Source organism: Podarcis erhardii, assembly GCF_964252035.2.
Source record: "Podarcis erhardii genome assembly, chromosome: 6".
In the NCBI taxonomy this organism is placed as follows: domain Eukaryota; kingdom Metazoa; phylum Chordata; class Lepidosauria; order Squamata; family Lacertidae; genus Podarcis; species Podarcis erhardii.
The window spans coordinates 87,086,864-87,108,990 of record NC_138510.1 but is presented as its reverse complement, the minus strand read 5'-3'; positions in this window follow the sequence as shown (position 1 = coordinate 87,108,990).

Sequence of the window (22,127 nt, the reverse complement as noted above, 5' to 3'; positions counted from 1 at the left end):
GTCTAGCGGGTTTTCCGTCTTGCGAGGCGTTCGTCTTGCGGGGCACCACTGTATTATAAAATGGAAGCATGGCACTCAAATCGGAAGCGTAACACTCGAAATGGAGCACGTTCAGCTTCCTGAATAAGTTCGCAAACTGGAACACTTACTTCCGGGTTTGTAGTGTTTGGGTTCCAAGTTGTTTGAGAAACAAGGCATTTGAGAACCAAGGTACCACTGTACTGGAAGATGGAGGCCACAGCTCAGTGGTTAGACCATCTGTTTTGCACTCAATCTCCAGGTAGGGCTGGGAAAATCCCCTATCTGAAACCCTGGAGAACCACTGTAAGCCATTGTTGACATTTCTAGACTAGATTGGCTAATAATCTGCCTCAGTATAAATCAGCTTCCTATGGGGTAACTGTGGCTTCTCCTGCCTATTTCCTGTGCTCCCTTACCTGCTGCAGCAAATCAGAGTCCAGGGATGCTGCAAAGTAGGCATGGGAGAGGATAGGCGTGTGGGAGAAATATGTAGGAAGAGCCATTGAAGTCTTGCCTCCCTGTTTAGCAGGAGATTTAAAGGGCTATGGCAAATTTCACAGTTGTGAGATAACAATCCTGGGTGGCAGGGGACCATCAAGAAATGGTTATTGATTTCTCAAGAATTACTCAATTCCTTTTTTTGAATTTAAATTAAGTGAAAAATAACAGGGGGTGAGGAGGAAGCCTGATGATAAAACGGATGTAATAAGCATGAGAAGACACTATTTATTTCTCAGTATGAACAAATCAAAGTAAGCAAGAAATGACCTTTTTATCGCTTGGAGAAATAGTGGAGATAACATAAATGATGTGTTTGATTATGGAATTGTTTCAAGAATTTTGCGCTAAATTGTATTTCTTTGTTCTTCTTTTAACCAAATGCTCCGTTTACTCCATTATGGTGTTTTATTATTTCCCACACCTTAACAGCTATAAATGTACATTAAATAATTTTGGCATGTTGTGCACAGCTACAGCTTGATATTCAGGTGTATAGCTGGAATTCTCACAAAGCCTTTTCACACCTTATCATTTATCTATCTAAAACTATTGTTTTGCTTCTAGAATGGAATATGGAGGTTGTTTTAAAAGTTTGTTGCAAGACTCAACTCTAAGCAGAGACCACAGAAACAGAAATGCAACATCCCCCCCCCAAAAAAAATAATAAGATGGTAACAGGGTGTGAACTTCAATAAAATATTTTATGGGGGGGGCGCGAAGATCCCTTGGCCCCTCGGAGTGGGCTCCTATGGAAGGTAATGTATGTTTATGTCAAACATGGCTCTCATTTCAATGCTAGGGTCCTATGCCTAAAAATCAGTAGATGATGGACTTTTGGAATCTGTGTCTTTTCAATACCCCTGGATCACTGCACCTGGAAAAGTTGGGCATTCCTGAAATCTGCACTTCTCCAAATTTTATGATGCAGTCCTGCAACCAAGTAACATGAAAAAAAGATGCATATATTTGTCGATGCAGTCCTTTAAAAAGCTTACATTAGTGGAAATCAAACACAAAAATCAATTATATGAGAAGAAAATGCTTGCAAAAATAATCTGCATATTAGGAGAAAGCACACCCTTTCTGAAAAGTTGCAAACTGACCAAAATCAATGTGGAGATTATCAAGATTATCAAGAATGCATACAAATTTGGCGAATGCTTGTTGGAGATGTGGAGGAAATAACGGTGGCATGATCCACATGTGGTGGACGTGTGAAAAGATTAAGATTTTTTTGGGGGGGGGGCGAAATATACAATTCTCAGGGGCTCAGGAGCAGAGGCACAGGGAAGATGGGAAATGGAGAGCGAGGGCGAGGGCGAGGAATCAGAGGGCAGTGTAGGAGGAGACAGTGGTCCGAGGGATTCCATAAGCCTCTCCAGCGAATCGGAAGATTCACAGAAGGGAGCGCCCCAGGAGCAAGGGGGAGCAGGGACTCCCAGAGTAGTAGTTGGAGATCAGGACCAGCTTCCCCACCAGAGCAGAGTGGGGGGGAAGGGTCCCAGGCATCGGGACCAGTACTTCCCCCACCAGGGAGAGAAGACGAGGCAGAGCTGACCACGCCTTCCTCGGAGAGTCGTACAACGGAGGGGAGGTCAGATCCGGCCAGTGTCACGGAAGAGGGAAGCAGTGATAGAAGCAGTGTAACGGTTAGGAGAAAGGTCACTGGGTTGGCGCGAGAAGCAAGTTCAAATGTACAGGAGCGCGGGACAGCAGAGAGTGAGGATAGGAAACCGGGTCCTAAAGCACGCCGGAGGCAAGGGGAGGAGCTAAGCGACTCAGCGTTGGAAGAGTCCAGGAAGGGTAATGCCCCAGAGGGCAGGAGGACCCAGAGGAGGAGAGAGCAGCGCAGAAGGTGGAGCAGGGCTAGGATCTTAAACTGGTGCGGAAGGGGAAGTGATTCAGATAGGACTTCGCCGATCTAGAGTCTAGACGTAGGGTTGTACGCTCTGGCTTTAAAATGGAAACTATACTTCAATAAAGACTTTTGTACATAATATCAGCCTGGCGTTGGTCCTCTGTGAGCTGGGACCTAGAGGCAGCCCTGACAACAATGAATTAAAAAAGATGATGGGGATAACTTTTACTAAAAAAAGGAGGCATTTCTATTAAGTATTTTAGATAAAGAGATCCCAAAAAATCTAAGAGAGGTATTCTTGTGTGCAACCGCAGCGGCTCGTCTACTTGTGGCCAAGGGATGGAAAGATCACGAGGCTCCAAAAATAACAGATTGGCAAATCAAATTACAGGAATTGGTGTAAACGGCTCAACTGACTAGTAAACTCAGAGGAAACTCAAAGCAAAAATTTGCGGAAAAATGGGATGGTTATAGAAGATATGTTCAAAAATACAATAATAGTTTTGACTCAGTGCTAGCATTCGAGTGATAAAGGAACTAAAAGGGGGTGGACAACAATTCAGGATTTATTATGTTTTCAGAATGTATTATAAAAATTATATAGAAAGGTTTATTGTTTTGTGTACATTCAAATGTAAGATAAAATATATGCAAAGGGACTTGACAGGAAGTCAAAGTTGAAGAAAAGATTTTGAAAGATAAAAGGGGAGAAAATATTTACTTTCATTATTATCATTTTGTGTGCAGGTGTGGGTGTCTCCACATATGTGTGTTGTTGCATGCAATGTTTGGGAGGAAATAAGACGGTAAATAACAAATAACAAACTAAATATCAATGTATGTAATTTTTATTTCTTAATTATATTTAGTGGTAGTATGCCTGTATTGTTTTTTGTAACATAAAACCATTCAATAAAAATTATTTTTTTAAAAAAATCAATGTGGAGAGCTTACTGTCAAGTGAGAAGTTCAGAGAAACAAAACTGAACAGATTTGTCTATCCCTGATAAATATGGAATGGAAGAGGAAGTCGAATGCCACCCCCCCCCCCTCAGATCCTTGGTTTGTTTGCCATCTAGTATCAGGATGCTGTCAGCAGCTCCCAGCTGGTTGCCCAGGAAAGCATAAAGACGAGGAAAAGTTTCTTACAGTCCTTTTTCATTTCAACCTTTACAGAGAGAAGCTATAGAACCCAGCCACTTGGGTAATGGCATTGTCCCAAGTGAATCTCCACACACACCCTTTCTCTCCCACTTCCTCATTCATCGTCATCATAATCTCCTCTGTGGGTACCACTAAGTGCCCTCTGTCTTTGAGCTCTTTGCTCTCCTACTTTTAAGGCTCACTGGGTTCTAGGAGATGGTGGGTCTGGAATGTTTTCTAGTGACAATGTGTCAGCCGGATGCCGCCCCGGCTCTGCCTGCTCCTCCTCTCCCATTCAGCCCGGACACTGAGGTCCAGCTCCGAGGGCCTTCTGGTGGTTTCCTCATTGTGAGAAGTGAGGTTACAGGGAACCAGACAGAGGGCCTTCTCGGTAGTGGCACCCACCCTGTGGAACACCCTCCCTTCAGATGTGAAGGAAATAAGCAGCTATCCTATCTTTAAAAGACATCTGAAGGCAGCCCTGTTTAGGGAAGTTTTTAATATTTATTTAATGCAGTACAGTGGTACCTTGAGTTACATACGCTTCAGGTTATATACGCTTCAGGTTACATACGCTTCAGGTTAAATATGCTTCAGGTTACAGACTCTGCTAACCCAGAAACAGTGCTTCAGGTTAAGAAATTTGCTTCAGGATGAGAACAGAAATTGTGCTCCGGCGGCGCGGCAGCAGCAGGAGGCCCTATTACCTAAAGTGGTGCTTCAGGTTAAGAACAGTTTCAGGTTAAGTACGGACCTCTGGAACGAATTAAATACTTAACCCGAGGTACCACTGTATTGTTTTTAACACTTGATTGGGAGCTGCCCAGAGTGGCTGGGGAAACTCAGCCAGATGGGTGGGGTATAAATAATAATAATAATAATAATAATAATAATAATAATAATAATAATAATAATAATTTCCCAGCTTTTCCCTTCATCTGCCTCTGAGCTGTGACCTCCCTCAAACCCCTGTTGTAAATCTATACAGTCTTCCTCCTCCTCCTCCTTGGAAGAGGGTCAAGATGAAGAGGCGATCTCCACCATTCCTTCTCCTTTGCCCAGTCTCTGACATCTAGCCTGATGAAGAATACTGGAGTGTTTGAAAGCGTGTGCATTATTTTGTGACATTTTGCTTGGCCTAATAAAAGTATTGCTCAGATATGGATGTTGCAATATTTTATAAAGGGTGTGATAAAATGGGAAGAGAATAGGCTTTTAGAATTACATGAAAAAGTAGATACAATTCATCCCTTATCCTAATCCTATGATTGAGGCATGTCTTTTTTTGCTTGAAAACTCTTGACAGGGTTGATAAAATAAGCTGCACTAGCAGACCAAGAGAAGCTGACCCCTGTGAATTTGGGGGAAGGTGTAGGTTCACAGCATATTTTTCCTTGAAGGAGAACTGTAAATGATTTATAGAAGGTATATAACTCCGAGTAGACTTGCTAAAATGTGTAAGTCCGAATCAGATAAGTGCTGTAGATGCAATGAGGTTGAGGGTACGTTTTATCATATGCGGTAGACTTACAAAAGGGTAAAAGAGTTCTGAAAAATAATTTATAATGAACTGAATTTTTTTTTAAGTACTTAAAAAAACAAAACAACAGAGTCCTTTTTGTTGGGGATAATTCAGATGGAAATTCCTAGATGTCAAAAAAGGTTATTTATGTATGCCACTTCCGCGGCCTGTGTTTTGTTAGCACAAAAATGGAAAAAGAGCGAGGTCCCAACCAAAGAAGAATTTAACATACATTTAAAGAAGATTAGAAAATGTTTATTGAATATGTGGGGGAGAATTGTGTACACTTAAAAACGCTGGTACCATTAAGATAAATTCAACAGTGTAATTCAGTTTTGATGGAGGTAATAATGGAATATTCAATGGTTTAGATTATGTACAATATGCAGGGATGTATGGTAATCAAGTTGAACCATGGAAGGAGAAGAAGGGAACCCACTGATTTAAGGTTGTTTAAAAGAATATTTGAAAATGTAAATTAGAACATTAATAAAAATTATTTATAAAGAGAAGTTGACCCCCGCTCACAGCTCTCTCTAATGTGGGAAAATAATAATAATAATAATAATAATAATAATAATAATAATAATAATAATAATAATTTATTTATACCCTGCCCATCTGGCTGGGTTTCCCCAGCCATTCTGGGCGGCTTCCAACAAAGAATAAAAATACATTAAAATGTCACACATTAAAAACTTCCCTGAACAGGGCTGCCTTCAGATGTCTTCTAAATGTTAGGTAGCTGTTTATCTCTTTGACATCTGATGGGAGGGCGTTCCACAGGGCAGGTGCCACTACTGAGAAGGCCCTCTGCCTGGTTCCCTGTAGCTTTGCTTCTCGCAATGAGGGAATTGCCAGAAGGCCCTTGGCGCTGGACCTCAGTGTCCGGGCAGAACGATGGGGGTGGAGACGCTCCTTCAGGTACACTGGACCGAGGCCGTTTAGGGCTTTAAAGGTCAGCACCAACACTTTGAATTGTGCTCGGAAATGTACTGGGAGCCAATGTAGGTAGCCGGTGTTATGTGGTCTCGGAAAAAATGCACTGGTCTGTTAATGAAGCGGGAAACCACGCTCCTTCTCTCTTGAGGCTCCTCCTCTTCCTGGCCATGGTGGTTGATGCCATCTAGCATTGCCTGGAGAACAAAGAGTGAGGTTTCGTTCTTTATGAAGCAAGATTAGAGCATTGCTGAACCTTTTGCAGTGCAAATGGGTGCTTGGGCACTGCATTAGCGATATATTTTTCTGTTGCTTAGCAGAATGTGAAGTGTCATAAATGTATTGAAGAGGAAAGATATATCTCCTCTTTGAGTTTGGCAAGGTCACAGTACTGTGAGCAAATATAAAGCTTTCTCTTTGGTCTTCACTGTGTTTGTTCCGCGCATACTCCAACCTGCCTTTTACAAATGATGAAGTACCTGCTATATTGAAGGACCTCATATAACCAAGAACGGGGAAGAGTAAGTGTTTTTCTGACAAAAAGATTGAACAGAAAGCTAACTTGCCTGCTGCTAACCTCTGAGTTAATGAATGGCTCAGAAACTGAGCCGAGGTCAACTATGTTAGTGCAGTCGTGTCTTTGACTATTAGATAATACTAAAAAAATACATTGCTAAGGTATATGCATTTGGAACATAATTGATTATTGCCAACTTGAATCCAGGCCCATCCTTCCTACTTGGTAAGTGAAAATAATGTTCCATTGTCACTGTAGATGTAGTCAAGTGTGAATTGTCTCAAAATCAAGTTTTATGTGTGTGGGGGAAGGCTTTTCAGAAGGTAACTGAGTATGGGTGTGGGTCAGGAAAAAAAACTTTTGGGAGACTCTGAGGAGCCATAACATAGTAAATATTGGTAGGATTTTTTTTTTTAAAAAAACTGCCCTGTCAGTGGAGATTTGTGTAAGGACTTCCACTTGCGCAATTCATGTACTAGCAGGCCATGAAAAATCTTCTTTTTTATAATATTTTTTATTGATTTTAACATATAAATTATAAAATGTACCACAAAACTTATCACTTATACAATCTTTTTAGACTTCCATCAGCACCTCTGATGATCCACCGTTTTAACCACTTCTTATGCATTTCTTAACTTTATATTGCCTTTATATCTCTTAACAAATCATCCTCCCCCTTGTCCATTTTTACAATAATTCTAATAGTACTCCTCACAAAACTTCTTGCAACCCTACAAACATCATTTGTTCTTCACAAATACTTTTCAAATAGTCTGAAAATTTATTGCAGTGAATTCCGTGAATTTCTGGTCTCGCTGGTTTCGAATCCTTCCTGTTAGTTTATCTAATTCTGCATAGTCCATTAACTTCATCCTCCATTCTTCAATCATCAGTAACTCTTTTTGCTTCCATTTTTGGGCCAATAATATTCTTGCTGCTGTTATTGCATATAAAAAGAGCTTACATTCCTTTCTATTTATGTCACTCCCCACAATGCCCAATAAAAATGCTTCTGTTTTCTTTATAAATGTATATTTCAACATTTTTTTCAACTCATTATATATCATCTCCCAGAAGCATTTCACCTTTATACATTCCCACCACAATTGATAAAATGTTCCCTCTTTTTTCTTTACATTTCCAACATTTAAGCAGGCCATGAAAATTCACCAAGGAGGGTCAGGAAAACGCCCAGAACAGTGTGACGGAGGACAGCAGAGATTGTTCCATTTGGCAAGTTGAAATTTTTGCACAGAATGTTTGTCACAACACAATGCTGAATCCCCCCCCTTAAAAAAAAAAGGGAACTCTGGGACCCTATGTGTCCTGTGGGTCACGAGTTAGCCACCCCTGCTTTTATCAAGGACTCTGTTAGGATCAAATGTACTGTATTTTTCGCTCCATAAGACACACTTTTTTCCTCCTAAAAGTTAAGGGGAAATGTGTGTGTGTCTTATGGAGTGAATGCAGGCTGTGCAGCTATCGCTGAAGCCAGCAGAGGAAGAGTGAGAGCTGTGCAGCACCTCTTGTTCTGCTGGCTTCCCAGCAAAGCGGGAGGAGGAGCAGAAGGGAGCACTTATGGAGCCCCTTCCATTCCTCCTCCTGCTTCGCTGAAGAGGCACTGCGCAGCTATCACTGCAGCCAACAGAGCAAGAGGGAGAGCTTACAGAGCCCCTTCCATCCCTCGTCCCGCTTCTCTGGGAAGCCAGTAGAGCAAGAGGTACTGTGCAGCTTGCTCTGGCTTTTCAGGGACATGGGAGAAGGGACGGAGGGCAGCCCGTCAGTCCCTTCTCCCACCTCACGGAAAAGCCAGCAAGAGCCACTCAATCTTTAAAGAGCCGCACCGAGCAAGCATGTCTGTGGCGCTATATATATATATATATATATATATATATATATATATATAATATTTTTATTCATTTTTCCAATACAAAGTTTATACAATTCATACATCTTATTTTTATCTCCATTCTCTTTTTGACTTCCCTCAACTTGACTGATACTCCTTCCCTTCTTAATTTCATACACATTTCTAAAATCTTACTTCCATTGTTTTTATAAATTAGTTCTTATTTTTACTCACAATCTAACGTTTCTTCTCACAGAGCTTCATTAAAACTTACAAACGTTATTTGATTATCACTTAGTTTATGCATATATTCTATGAACTTTTCCCAATCTTCTGTGAATCTCTGATCTCATTGATTTCAAATCCTTCCAGTCATTCTATCAAGTTCTGCATAGTCCATCATCTTCATTCTCCATTCTTCTAACGTAGGTAGCTCCTCTTGCTTCCATTTCTGGGCCATCAATAGTCTTGCTGCGGTCAGTGCTGTCACAGCCACCCAGGTGGGTCCCAGCTCACGAGAGACCTTACTCCGTTGTAGTTTACTTACAGGAAAAGTTTATTGAAGATAATTGCTTCTTTCACAGTTCAGCATTGTGGCTGTACGTCTGTCACGTTAGACCGCCGAAGTCCCCCTCTGACTCCTCCCCTCCTCCACACCAACTTAATAGCCTGGCTCTAGACCACCTCTTCCTCTCCTTTCTTTTCCGCAGGGTCTTTCTGCCCCCCTGGGTTCTCTCTTTCCGGGATTCGCCTGAGGCTGAATCCTCTGCCGCCTCCTGCCCCCTCCTTCTGGCTTTGGGGCCGGGCTCCTCCTCTGAGCTTTCCCCACTTCCGCGCGCCTCTATGTTTGAACTTGGCGCGCGTACGTTGCTTTTGACCTTTCCTTCGTCCTCTATACTGCCCCCTGTTCCACTCTCTACCCTTTCCGGCTGAACACCTTGCTCCAACCCCCTCTCTCTGTTTTCTCCTGTTCCTCCTCCCTCCGAGAGGCTGACAACTCCACCCCCTTTACTCCGTTCCGGCTGAGACCCCTCTGACAGCGTCTGTGCTTCACTGGGCTTTCTCCCCTCCTTCCCTGACTTTTCACAGCTTCTCTCTTCTCCTGCTTTTCGCCTGATCATGCTAGCTCCCTTTTGGGAATCCTCTGACTCACTGCTTAGGCTCATAGATTCCCTTCGAATTCCGTCATCTTCTTCCTCGTCTCTCTCTCCCTCCTCCCACTCGCTTTCCGTCTCCTCTGCCATCTCCTCACTTCTCCCAGAAACCCTGACATCCATCCCCCCCTCGAAGCCCCCCCTTCCCCCCTCCCGGTCGCTGGGTGCAGGTTGAGGGAAATGTGGTTCTTCCTGGGTCGGTTCAGGATACCGGGTGTCCACGTCAATCTTCTCCTCTGGCAGCTCCGTATACGTGTGTTCGAACTCGGGTTCCCCCCCTGAAGGCATCACAGTCTCTTCCTCCCTCACTGCTTCTCCTGGCGCTGCCTGCCAAGGACCTATCATCCACCTCTGACTCCATACCTCCCTTGGCTGATCCACCCACCAATAAGGGTTTGTCTCTCCCCCCCCCAGGCGGGGATCCCTGGTCGGGCTTGTTTTGGGCGTAGAGCCCTCGGGCGAGGAGAAACCCCCGAACGTGCTGCCCGACAAAGTGGGCGTGAAAAGCCAATCATCAAAATACTCCTCGGGCATGGGTTTGTGCGGAAAAATTGCATGAAACTCCTCCTTCAACAGGGGTTCGTCCAAAGCGTAACCCGGCACCCAGCTATTTGCAGAGACTGGAGTGCCTTCCCTGGCGAGAAAATATTCAACTCCCTCCTCCCCCCATCGTGAATCCAGTATCTCTGTGACCTCATTAAGAGGTTCTGGTCTTGGCGACTCCCCTCTCTCAGGCGCCCTTCTACGTGGCTCTGGAGGTGCTCCTGACTCTTGAAACCTGTGTGGGGCTTTGTAGGGAGTGAGCACCGACCTATGAAAGACCGGGTGCACCCTGGAGCCCTCCGGAAGGGCTAGGCGAAAAGCCACCGGATTGATCTTAGCCTCAACTTGATATGGTCCTAGCTGCCTGTGTTCTAACTTCTTTTTGGCCAACGACCTGGCCGGCATCGCGTGGGCTGCTAACCATACCCAGTCCCCAACCTGAATGTCTTCCCCCGCCCTTCTGTGTTTGTCGGCTTGCACCTTATACGCCTGCTTTGCCAGCTCCAAATGTCTCCGCAGCTCCTCGTGCACCTCTTGCAACTCTGCTGCAAACTGGTCGGCATTTTGAGGTCCCCCCCCTTCAGGTGCTGTAAAGCTCGGGAAGGTTCTGGGATGACGTCCATAGTTCGCGAAGAAAGGCGTCACCCCGGTGGATGCGTGCTTCGTGTTGTTGTAGGCGAACTCAGCCATCGGCAGGTAGTCCACCCACGCCGCGGGTCGCTGGTTGGCGTAACACCGTAGGTACTGCTGCATGATCGCGTTGACCCTCTCCGCTTGACCGTTGGTCTGTGGATGCCTCGCCGACGTCAGGTTGATCTTGACGTGCAAGATACCCAGAAGCTTCCGCCAGAAAGTGGAAACAAATTGGCGCCCCCTGTCGGACAAGACGGACTGCGGTAGTCCATGCACTCTGAATACGTGATCGATGAAGAGCTTTGCGGTCTGTTCTGCCGTCGCCACCTTGGCACAAGGAATGAAGTGCGCCATCTTGGTGAACAAGTCCACAACCACTAACACCGCCGTCTTACCTCTGGAGCTGGGCAGGTCTGTAACAAAGTCCAACGCTACCCTCTCCCACGGTTGCTGCGGTGTCTCCAGCGGTTCTAACAATCCCGCCTGCTTTTGATGCACTGGTTTGGACCTCTGGCAGATATCGCACCTGGCTACGTAGTCCGCCACCTCTCCTCTCATCTGGGGCCACCAAAAGTCCCTTGCCACCAACTCCATCGTCTTCTCTTTGCCGAAATGGCCCGCACTCGGGGCATCGTGCAATTGTTGCAAAACCGTGGCGCGAAGCTCGTCGGTGGGCACGTAAAGGGCGCCCTTGCGAGTCAAAAGTCCATCCTGCAACTGAAACTCATTGTTGTCAGGCGACCCTCTGCGGAGCTCCTCCATCTTGGATTGTGCAAACTGATCCTCTTGCAGCGCGCGTCGCACCGCGTCCAGGTCGACTGCGATGGTAGCGCACGTCCACGCCTGCGGTGCGAAAATGTACTTCGCTGCGATTGGAGCTACTTCCTCCAGGTATTGAGGCTTTCGGGACAGCGCGTCTGCTATAACATTGGAGTCTCCAGGGATGTATTCTATTTTGAAATCGAAATCCGCAAAGAATTCCGCCCAGCGCATGTGTCGTTGGGTTTGCAATTTGGCCGTCCGCCAATACTCCAAGTTCTTGTGATCCGTGCGGACCTGCACCGTGTGCTTGGCTCCTATCAAGAAGTGTCGCCACGCTTTGAAAGCTGCATGAATGGCCAACAACTCCCTGTCCCATATGGTGTAGTTGCGCTCCGTCTTGCTGAGCTTCCGGGAGTAGAATGCACCCGGTCTCCAGTTGCCTTGCGAATCCTCTTGCAAGAGGACGGCCCCAACTGCTCTGTCTGATGCATCTGTCTCTACCCGCATGGGCCTGCCAGGATTCACGTGCAGCAGCTGCTCCTCGGAGGCGAAAAGGCTTTTAAGCTTCCGAAAGGATCGCTCTGCTTGTTCGGTCCAGACGAACTTCTTCTTCTTGGAACTGAGGGTGTCAGTGATTGCCGCCGTCGCGTTTGCAAAACCTTTAATAAACTTGCGATAAAAATTGGCAAAGCCGATGAACCTCTGGACCTCCTTCCGATTTCGAGGGCTTTTCCAGTCCAACAGCGCTTGGACTTTAGTCTTGTCCATGGCCAGTCCCTCGTCGGACAGCTTGTAGCCAAGGAAATCTACCTCTCTCACATCAAACTGGCACTTCTCCAACTTGGCGTACAGCCTGTGTTCCTTCAGCCTCTGCAGAACTTCCTTCACGTCCTTATCGTGATCCTCTGGCGATTCCGAGAAAATCAGGATATCGTCGAGAAAACAGACACACTTCTTGTAGAGGAGACCTGCCAGGACGTGATGCATGAATGCTTGGAAAACATGGCTGCCATTTTGTAGACCGAAGGGCATAACTCTGTATTCGTACGTGCCCAAAGGAGTGAACATGGCCGTCTTCCACTCGTCGCCCTTCCTGATGCGGATGAGGTTGTAAGCTCCACGTAAATCCAGCTTGGTAAAAATCTTCCCCCTCCTGACTGTAGCCAAAAGGTCGTCAATTTTGGGCATGGGGAAGGCCTTGGGCTTAGTTAGTCTGTTTATGAACCGGTAGTCCACAATGAGCCTCTTCTGGGGCGTGTCTTTCTTTTTCACAAAGAAAACAGGACTGCCTCCCGCTGCTTTAGATTCCTGGATGAATCCGCGCTTGAGGTTGTGTTCTATGAACTCCCGAAGCTCTTGCAGCTCGTCTTCCGACATGGAGTACAGCTTGGCAGTTGGCAACTGCGCGCCTGGCACTAAGTCAATCGCGCAGTCGTAAGGTCTGTGAGGCGGCAATTTGTCAGCTTCCTTTTCGCAGAAAACCTCCAAGAACTCCGCGTACTTGTGAGGAACCGCTTGCACCATACTCAGATGCAGCTGCTGTTCGGCTTCTCCTCCTTGATCGGTTTGGATGCAATTCTGGGCGCAATACGATGAACAAAAGGTGATCTGCCTCTGGTACCAAGCAACCGCGGGACTGTGCCTGTCCAGCCAACTCATGCCCAACACGATGGGCGTGTCCGATAAGTGGGTGACATTGAAACTAATAAGCTCTCGATGGTCTCCAATTTGCATCATCATGGGAGGGGTTTGCTGCACCACTTGCCCCCCCAGCAACTTCCTGCCGTCTACCGTGACCACGTTCAGAGGCGTCGTCGCAGGCAGGAGCGCTATGTTATGCTGCTTGACGAACTGTAATCCCACGAAATCGGCGTTGCTTCCCGAATCGATGGTTGTTGGAACCTCGAGAAGTCGCCCATCAGGCAGCTGGAGTGTTGCTGTGAGTAAAACTGCTGGTTTGGGAGGTAAAGGGTCCATGCGGTGCAAGGATGCTGGGGACTTCTCTACAGATCCGCCTGGCTGAGCCCCAGTAGCTCTGCTTCCAGCCAGGCACTGCAGTTTCCCTGAAGCTGCTCCTCTGATTGCACCTCTGCTGTCACAGTTGCTAGTGCTGCAGTGTGCTTCTGGAGCCTCTGGGGGCACTCTTTCGCCATATGGTGTGCACTGTCGCAGATGTAACACTTCCTGGTCCCTCTAGGAGGCTTCGCTTTGGCTGCAGCAGGGATGGGGCTCTGGGATGGCTTTTGAGCCCTAGCACCACCAATCTCCATTGGCTCTTCGCCTTCCTTCCCCATTGGTGAGGGGTGCGCACGGCTGAAATCCCTGTGCACAAAAGGGAGAGCTTTTGCTTGCGCGCGCGCTTGGGGCCCCCCCTCCTCGTGCCACGGACGTCCCTCATGTCGAATTCCTATAGCCAAAGCCCGTTGCACCACGTCTTCCAGGGTCTGGGGTCTGTCCCCCCTTGCGATCTCATCCTTGACGGAGGGGCTCAATCCCTCCCAAAAAAGATCCCTGACCGGTAGACTGTCCTTCGGCCAATCTAAGGCGGTGAGCAATGCAAAAAATTTAGAATGATATTGGCGTACAGTGGCTCTCCCCTGCCTCAGCCCGTGCATCTGCCGGCGCGCAATGTCCTTATCCACAGAGGATTGAAAACAAGCATCCATTGCCTTGATAAACGCATCTGCATTGCGACGGGCTGGTCCATCTTCGCGCCACAGATTGCGTAGCCAAGCCCTGGCCTCCCCATGCAGGTGCGAAACAATAAATCCCACTCTCTCCTCCTCATCTCTAAAATCATGACGGAGTAAATGCAGTGCATACACGACATCTGCCCTGAAGTTGGGATAGTCTTGCAAGTTGCCATTAAAATGCGAAACTAGGGCACCCCCCCTCCTTCCAAGCGCAATGCCCTCCGCTCTGGAGCCCGGGGTCCCCGCCTTGTCCGCATTTTCCCACCTTGCTTGCAAATCCTGGCAGGCTTTCTCCAAGTCAGCATTCTTCTTCTGCGAAGCAATGACTGCCGTTGTGAGAGTGGTAATCTGATCCCGGAGTGCAGCCAGCTGTTCCTCAGCACTCATGGCTGCCCCGTTCGTGAGCTTCGCAAAAAAAAAATTTTTGCTTTCAGAGGGAGGGGGACTTTCTGTCACAGCCACCCAGGTGGGTCCCAGCTCACGAGAGACCTTACTCCGTTGTAGTTTACTTACAGGAAAAGTTTATTGAAGATAATTGCTTCTTTCACAGTTCAGCATTGTGGCTGTACGTCTGTCACGTTAGACCGCCGAAGTCCCCCTCTGACTCCTCCCCTCCTCCACACCAACTTAATAGCCTGGCTCTAGACCACCTCTTCCTCTCCTTTCTTTTCCGCAGGGTCTTTCTGCCCCCCTGGGTTCTCTCTTTCCGGGATTCGCCTGAGGCTGAATCCTCTGCCGCCTCCTGCCCCCTCCTTCTGGCTTTGGGGCCGGGCTCCTCCTCTGAGCTTTCCCCACTTCCGCGCGCCTCTATGTTTGAACTTGGCGCGCGTACGTTGCTTTTGACCTTTCCTTCGTCCTCTATACTGCCCCCTGTTCCACTCTCTACCCTTTCCGGCTGAACACCTTGCTCCAACCCCCTCTCTCTGTTTTCTCCTGTTCCTCCTCCCTCCGAGAGGCTGACAACTCCACCCCCTTTACTCCGTTCCGGCTGAGACCCCTCTGACAGCGTCTGTGCTTCACTGGGCTTTCTCCCCTCCTTCCCTGACTTTTCACAGCTTCTCTCTTCTCCTGCTTTTCGCCTGATCATGCTAGCTCCCTTTTGGGAATCCTCTGACTCACTGCTTAGGCTCATAGATTCCCTTCGAATTCCGTCATCTTCTTCCTCGTCTCTCTCTCCCTCCTCCCACTCGCTTTCCGTCTCCTCTGCCATCTCCTCACTTCTCCCAGAAACCCTGACAAGTGCATATAAAAATAACTTCCTTTCTTTCTTATTTATCTCATTCCCTGCAATACCAAGTAAAAACGCTTCTGGTTTCTTAACAAATGTGTATTTGAACATTTTCTTCAATTCATTATATATCATTTCCCAAAAGCTTCTAACTTTCTTACACTCCCACCACATATGATAGAATGTGCCTTCTTTTTCTTTACATTTCCAACATTTATTACATCTCTTGTACATCCTTGCTAACTTCACTGGTGTTACATACCATCAATACATCATTTTCATCACATTTTTTTTTAATTGTTATACATGCAGTGAATCTTAAACCTTCTTTCCATAATTTCTCCCAATCCTCCATTTGTATATTATATCCAAAATCTTTGGCCCAGTCAATCATAACTGATTTTACCTCTTCATCCTTTGTATACCATTCTAATAATATCTTATACATTTTAGTCAAAACTTTGAAATCACTGTTTATTATTTCTTTCTGAAATTTTGATTCTTTATCATCAAAGCCTCTTAGTGTCAGATCTTTTTTAAACATTTCATTGATTTGAAAATAGTGCAGCCAATCATTAACATATTCCTTAACTACATCAAACGACTTCATCTTCCATTTACCTTCTGTTTTTATTATTAAATTCTGATATGTTGCCCATCCCCCTTTCATATTAATTTTTTTCATGCTCATCGCCTCTAATGGTGACAACCAATACGGAGTTTTTGCTTCCAACAGGTTTTTATACCTTTCCCAAACTTCAATCAAAGACCTTCTTATGGTGTGGTTTTCAAAACCTTTGTGTACTCACTTTTTATCATACCATAAATATGCATGCCACCCAAATCTGTTATCAAAACCTTCTAAGTCTAACAAATCAGTATTTTCTAATTTCATCCATTCCTTCAGCCAGCAAAGGCAAGATGCTTCATAATATAATTTCAAGTCTGTGGCTCTTGCTGGTTTTTCTTGTTTTCCTCCTCTAAAAACTAGGTGCGTCTTATGGTCGGGTGCGTCTTATAGAGCGAAAAATACGGTATATGTTTATAAACCAAGTCTCCAAACTCTTATAATGGAAAAGTTTTTAAAGCCTTCATGAGCACCAGAGCTGTTTGGGCTAATGATGAAATCAGGTGAAATGTGGCACAAGCAAATTAGGAGTCAAATTTGGATCGTTGGTTGTTTTACACAGGACTGCTTAAGGCTAATGGGTATTGGGAGCTGGAAAGCAATGACGTCATGGATAATTGAGGCAGTAGATGTTGTAGCATAGTTTTTAGACTAGCAAAATTGGATCTTAGAGTTTCAGCCTACATATCACACAGATATGGTGAAAGTCTGAAGTAATGGAATTCCAAACAAATCAGTTCCAAATGCAAAAGGAATATTTCTGAATGCTCTCCTATATAAAAAGCACACTCCTCGTTGTAAGCTCAGTAGTTTAGGTTTGGCTGTTCGAAACACTGCACCCATAATTATCATCCAAACATCAGAATCTAACAATAATGTCTATGTCTATCTAAAATGCAGTGTATTTCAAGTAGAATTTTATCTGAAGATTAAACACTTTAAAAATATATATCAATGTATACAGAAAAGAGTTCAATAATAGTACCAGAAATCAGAGGGTGGCCTTCTCCCTTATCTTGAAGACAATAAGTGAGACAACCTTTGGGAGTTTCTGAGTTTTAATATGGAGAAGAATCCATCAGGGGTAAAGTATGGTTAAATCTGGAGTACAGTAAGAGAAGATTTAAATAGGAAAGATAAAATATGCCCTTTAAAAAAACCCACTGATCTGATAAAGCTGAGCACTTTCAATATGGCAGACTTACATTTCTGAAGTTCCCTGTTTTACTTTCCCTACTTTCTCCTGACTTTTCTGTAACATTGTTCAGCAGGGCAAAGAAACCTGAATTTTTTTCCCACCATGCTGGAAATAGCGCATTTTTTCTTCATAGAGTAGATTGTGAATAGGTAAAAAGAGTGCCTTAGATAAAGAACAAAGGGCATTTCTTTTCATGTGCATCAACACATCAGATCTAAGCTTTTGATGTCACAAAGGGGGAAACAGTGGGAGTTTAATTGGAATCAATCTTGGGGTTAGCAGTTCAGATAGCCAAATCTCTTGAGGCAATTTCATGTAGAGAGTTGTTGGGGTCACCAGGTTAGATTCTGATAGTATTGGACCAATGTGCATGAAAGTAAAAGACTGATGTCAAAGGAGTTTCTCCAGTATCATAGCAGTGGTTGGGGAAAAAATCCATCCCAGAGACTTTTAATATACTAAGTTATCTTCACCCTTCTGATACAAATGAGCTGCTAGTTGAGTGGCGAATAAAAATATGATTGTATCCACAAGTCCTTTGTATAGACGGCATCACAAAATTAGGGTTACTATCTGGTATGTCTCAACCCAACAAAGCTCCATATAGTTAAAGCTATGGTTTTCCCAGTAGTGATGTATGGAAGTGAGAGCTGGACCATAAAGAAAGCTGATTGCTGAAGAATTGATGCTTTTGAATTATGGTGCTGGAGGAGACTCTTGAGAGTCCCATGGACTGCAAGAAGATCAAACCCATCCATTCTTAAGGAAATCAGCCCTGAGTGCTCACTGGAAGGACAGATCCTGAAGCTGAGACTCCAATACTTTGGCCACCTCATGAGAAGAGAAGACTCCCTGGAAAAGACCCTGATGCTGGGAAAGATGGAGGGCCCAAGGAGCAGGGGACGACAGAGGACGAGATGGTTGGACAGTGTTCTCGAAGCTACCAGCATAAGTTTGACCAAACTGCAGGAGGCAATGGAAGACAGGAGTGCCTGGCATGCTCTGGTCCACGGGGTCACGAAGAGTTGGACGCGACTAAACGACTAAACAACAACAACATGTCTCAACCCAGACTGGCATGTCCATTTTGGATCGGGCTTAAAGTTAGTCAGTGAGTACAGTGGAAACTCGGGTTACGTTATCTTCACATGCATGGAAGCGGTCCTCCGGTTACGAAATTTTCAGGATATGGCCAGGCCTCTGGAAAGGATCCCGTTCATAACCGGAGGTACCACTGTACTATAAAACTGAATTACCAATGTTCTTTTTCCTTCTCTGGAAGGAGTGAACATCTTACCCACAGTACAATAACAGTTTTAAAAAAATAATTTTCCCTAAGTGTCAGGACATAAATGGCCAACTGTTATGTTCCATGGTTTCCACTTTACATTTTCAAAACTGTTAACCTATGAACTGTAGTAAATGACTGAAATGTCAGCATATATATATATAAGAGGAGGGAGGCTTCATGCCTGCCTCTCCTTCACGTCTGTTTCTTTATACTTCTATTTATTTTGCTTCAGAAGGATTTTCCAAGTACATTTCCCAAGCACCTACGTGATAGTTAAGTAAATCAGTGTGTACTAGTCTAAGTACCGGGCTACCAGAAGATAGTCTAAGGAACATTACTATATCCTGATTTAATGAGCACTCACACTTTATATGTGGGTGCCCTTTGAGGGATCGTGCATGGGGCTATAGTTCCCAGGGAACTTACTAGAAATAGGAGGCTGACTTGCTTCTCAGTGTTATTATTTGGAGGTTCATGCCCGGCCTCAGTAATCAAGTTTCTTGCTGGGAGGTGGGGCCAGCCCCATTTATAAATAGGGGGCAGAGCGAACAATAGCCAGGCAGTTGGCTCAGGATATTCACCCTCCCTTTGTTTAATGTTTCTTGTTTGCTGGTTAACTTTTTCTTCCTGTTTAGTGGGCACTGCTGCAGTCTCTGACTGGTTGCTGTTGAAGGACCGGGAAGAAATTTCCCTGCATTGGCAGGTCTTGTCTTCCCTAGAGCAATTTGTCACAGCTTTGGCCTCCCTATATGGGAGGGGGGGGTGAAGTGGTGACTCACCCCCCTGTGGCGGCAATTCCAGGGTCCCCCTCTTAAAGGGGTTATATATATGGGTGTCACTGGCCATACACCGAAAGGTTGTCAGTGAACTACCCTGCGTGTGGGGATATGGGCTGGGCTGCCTGCTACACTTATGTCTCACAGAGCACCCCCATTTCCCATTTACCCTGATGAGCCCCAGTTCCCCCCAGCTAGGGGGCTGGGAGGGATACACGCCCAAGGCCCTAAGCCAAGTTCTTCCTACATTCAGAAGTTTAAATAAAGTTGTGGTCTAATTTTAATTCCATAACACGTGCCAGAGTCTTTATTCCTTCCTTGTGATCCCTGGGGACTGGGGCTGTTGCACCTGGTCACGCAGTGTAATATAGACAGACTTTTATGGAAAATCTAATTCAATGATGGGGGACTTAGTGCCCTCTAGATATTGTTGGACTCCAGTTTCCTATCTTTGTTCACTGCCCCCCTACTCCACAGCCTTGGGAGATGCCACACCAACCGTCACAGCCTTCTGGAAGGCTGCATTGACCTGTGTAATATTGGGGGACAATGTGCCGACCATTGCAGCCCAGGGGGAAGCTGACCAGCCTGTGTAGTTTCAGGAGACACTGCTCTGACTGGCAGCCTCCTCCTCCACCACCACTTTTGACACCACAGATGTGCTTCCGGAAGCCATCTTCCAAAAGTGCTGCAATGAAAGGAGGAAGAAGTGTGGTGGCACGTGGGTCAAGGTAAGTTTTCCTTCCATTTTTTTTTGTCCTGTACTCTGGTGTGAGCCAACTGACCTGCGCCACAGTGCAGAACCAAAAAAACCCTGAGGGACTTTATGCTCTTAGCTCTGGCACGGCCAGAGCCCAGAAACCAAAATGGGACACCCTGGATTGGGATCAGAGGTTGAGGTGGCTTCTGTCAATCTGGGGTGTCCCACTTAAAACAGGACATTTGGGGGGTATGTGTCAGGCGTCAGAGGATCCAACCCCCATAGTGGGTTGCCAGGAATGGAAAAGACAAGGAAAGTTCTTATCAACTGCTTTTTATTCAATATTCAGAGAGAGGCTTAGAAATATTGGAATATTCCTCTTGGAATAATGGCATTGCTCCAACCCCCTTCTCTCCCACTTCCTCATACGTTAACAGCACTACGGTTGCCACTTAGGGCCATCTGTCTCCAAGTCCTTTGCTATCCTCCTTTTTTTAAATAATAATTTTTATTGATTTTAACATATAAATTATAAAATGTACCATGAAACTTATCACATATACAATCTTTTTAGACTTCCATCAGCACCTCTGATAATCCACCGTTTTATCCACTTCTTATACATTTATTAACTTTATATTGCCTTTAAGTCTCTTAACAAATAATCCTTTCCTTTACCTATTTTTGCAATACTTCCAATAATACTCCTCACAGAACTTCTTGTAAACCTACAAATGTCGTCTGGTCTTCACAAATACTTTTCAAATAGTCCATAAATTTACTCCAGTCTTCCGTTAATTTCTGGTCCCGTCCCACCGGTTTTGAATTCTTCCTGTTAATTTATCTAGTTCTGCATAGTCCATTAACTTCATCCTCCATTCTTCAATCGTCGGTAATTCTTCTTGCTTCCATTTTTGGGCCAATAATATTCTTGCTGCTGTTATTGCATATAAAAAGAGCTTAGATTCTTTTCTATTTATATCACTCCCAACCATACCCAGTAAAAATGCTTCTCGTTTCTTTATAAATATATATTTCAACATTTTTTCCCAACTCATTTTATATCATCTCCCAGAAGCATTTCACCTTCTTACATTCCCACCACATATGATAAAACATTCCCCCTTTGCTATCCTACCTTTAAGGCTCGCCGGGTTCTGGGAGATGGTGGTTCTGGAATGCTTTCTAGAGATAACGTGTCAGCCAGCTATTTCCCAACTTTTCCCCTCATCTTCCTCTGAGTTGTGACCTCCATCAAACCCCTGTTGTAATTCTGAACTGTCTTCTTCTTCTCTGGAAGGGTCAGGCTAGAGAGGCAGTCTCCACCATTCCTCCTCTGCTCAGTCCCTGACAGTATGATATGTGAATATATTGTCTAGGTCAATACAGATGAAAGACTGGGACAAAAATCTCTGCTATGCATTAGAATGTATTAGTGTCTGTATTTGTATAACTGGTGGTTTATAATTTGCAGACTGCTTTGAAGTACAGTGGTACCTCGTGTTAAGAACTTAATTTGTTCCAGAGGTCCGTTCTTAACCTGAAACTGTTCTTAACCTGAAGCACCACTTTAGCTAATAGGGCCTCCCACTGCACCGCCACTGCACGATTTCTGTTCTTATCCTGAAGCAAATTTCTTAACCTGAGGTACTATTTCTGGGTTAGCGGAGTCTGTAACCTGAAGCGTCCGTTAAACCCGAGGTACCACTGTATACTTTAGCATGCAGTGCTACCTCGGGTTACAAACTTAATTCGTTTCTTAACCCAATACCATTCTTAACCTGAGGTGCGCTTTTGCTAATCAGACCTCCTGCTGCCACTGCGCCGCTGGCGCGCGATTTCCGTTCTCATCCTGGGGCAAAGTTCTCAACCCGAGGTACTACTTCTGGGTTAGCGGAGTCTGTAACCTGAAGTGTTTGCAACCTGAAGCATTTGTAACCCGAGGTACCACTGTAAAAAATTTCATATCATCATCATCATCATCATCATCATCATCATCAAGGAGACAGTTCCAAAGGGTAGATACTGTGGCAGAAAATATCCAGTTCATATTTTGTATGAAACAAAACTGCTGATGCAATTGTATCTACAGGAGGCCCTGCTCTACAGACCATAGGTAAAGGTAAAGGGACCCCTGACCATTAGGTCCAGTCATGGCCGACTCTGGG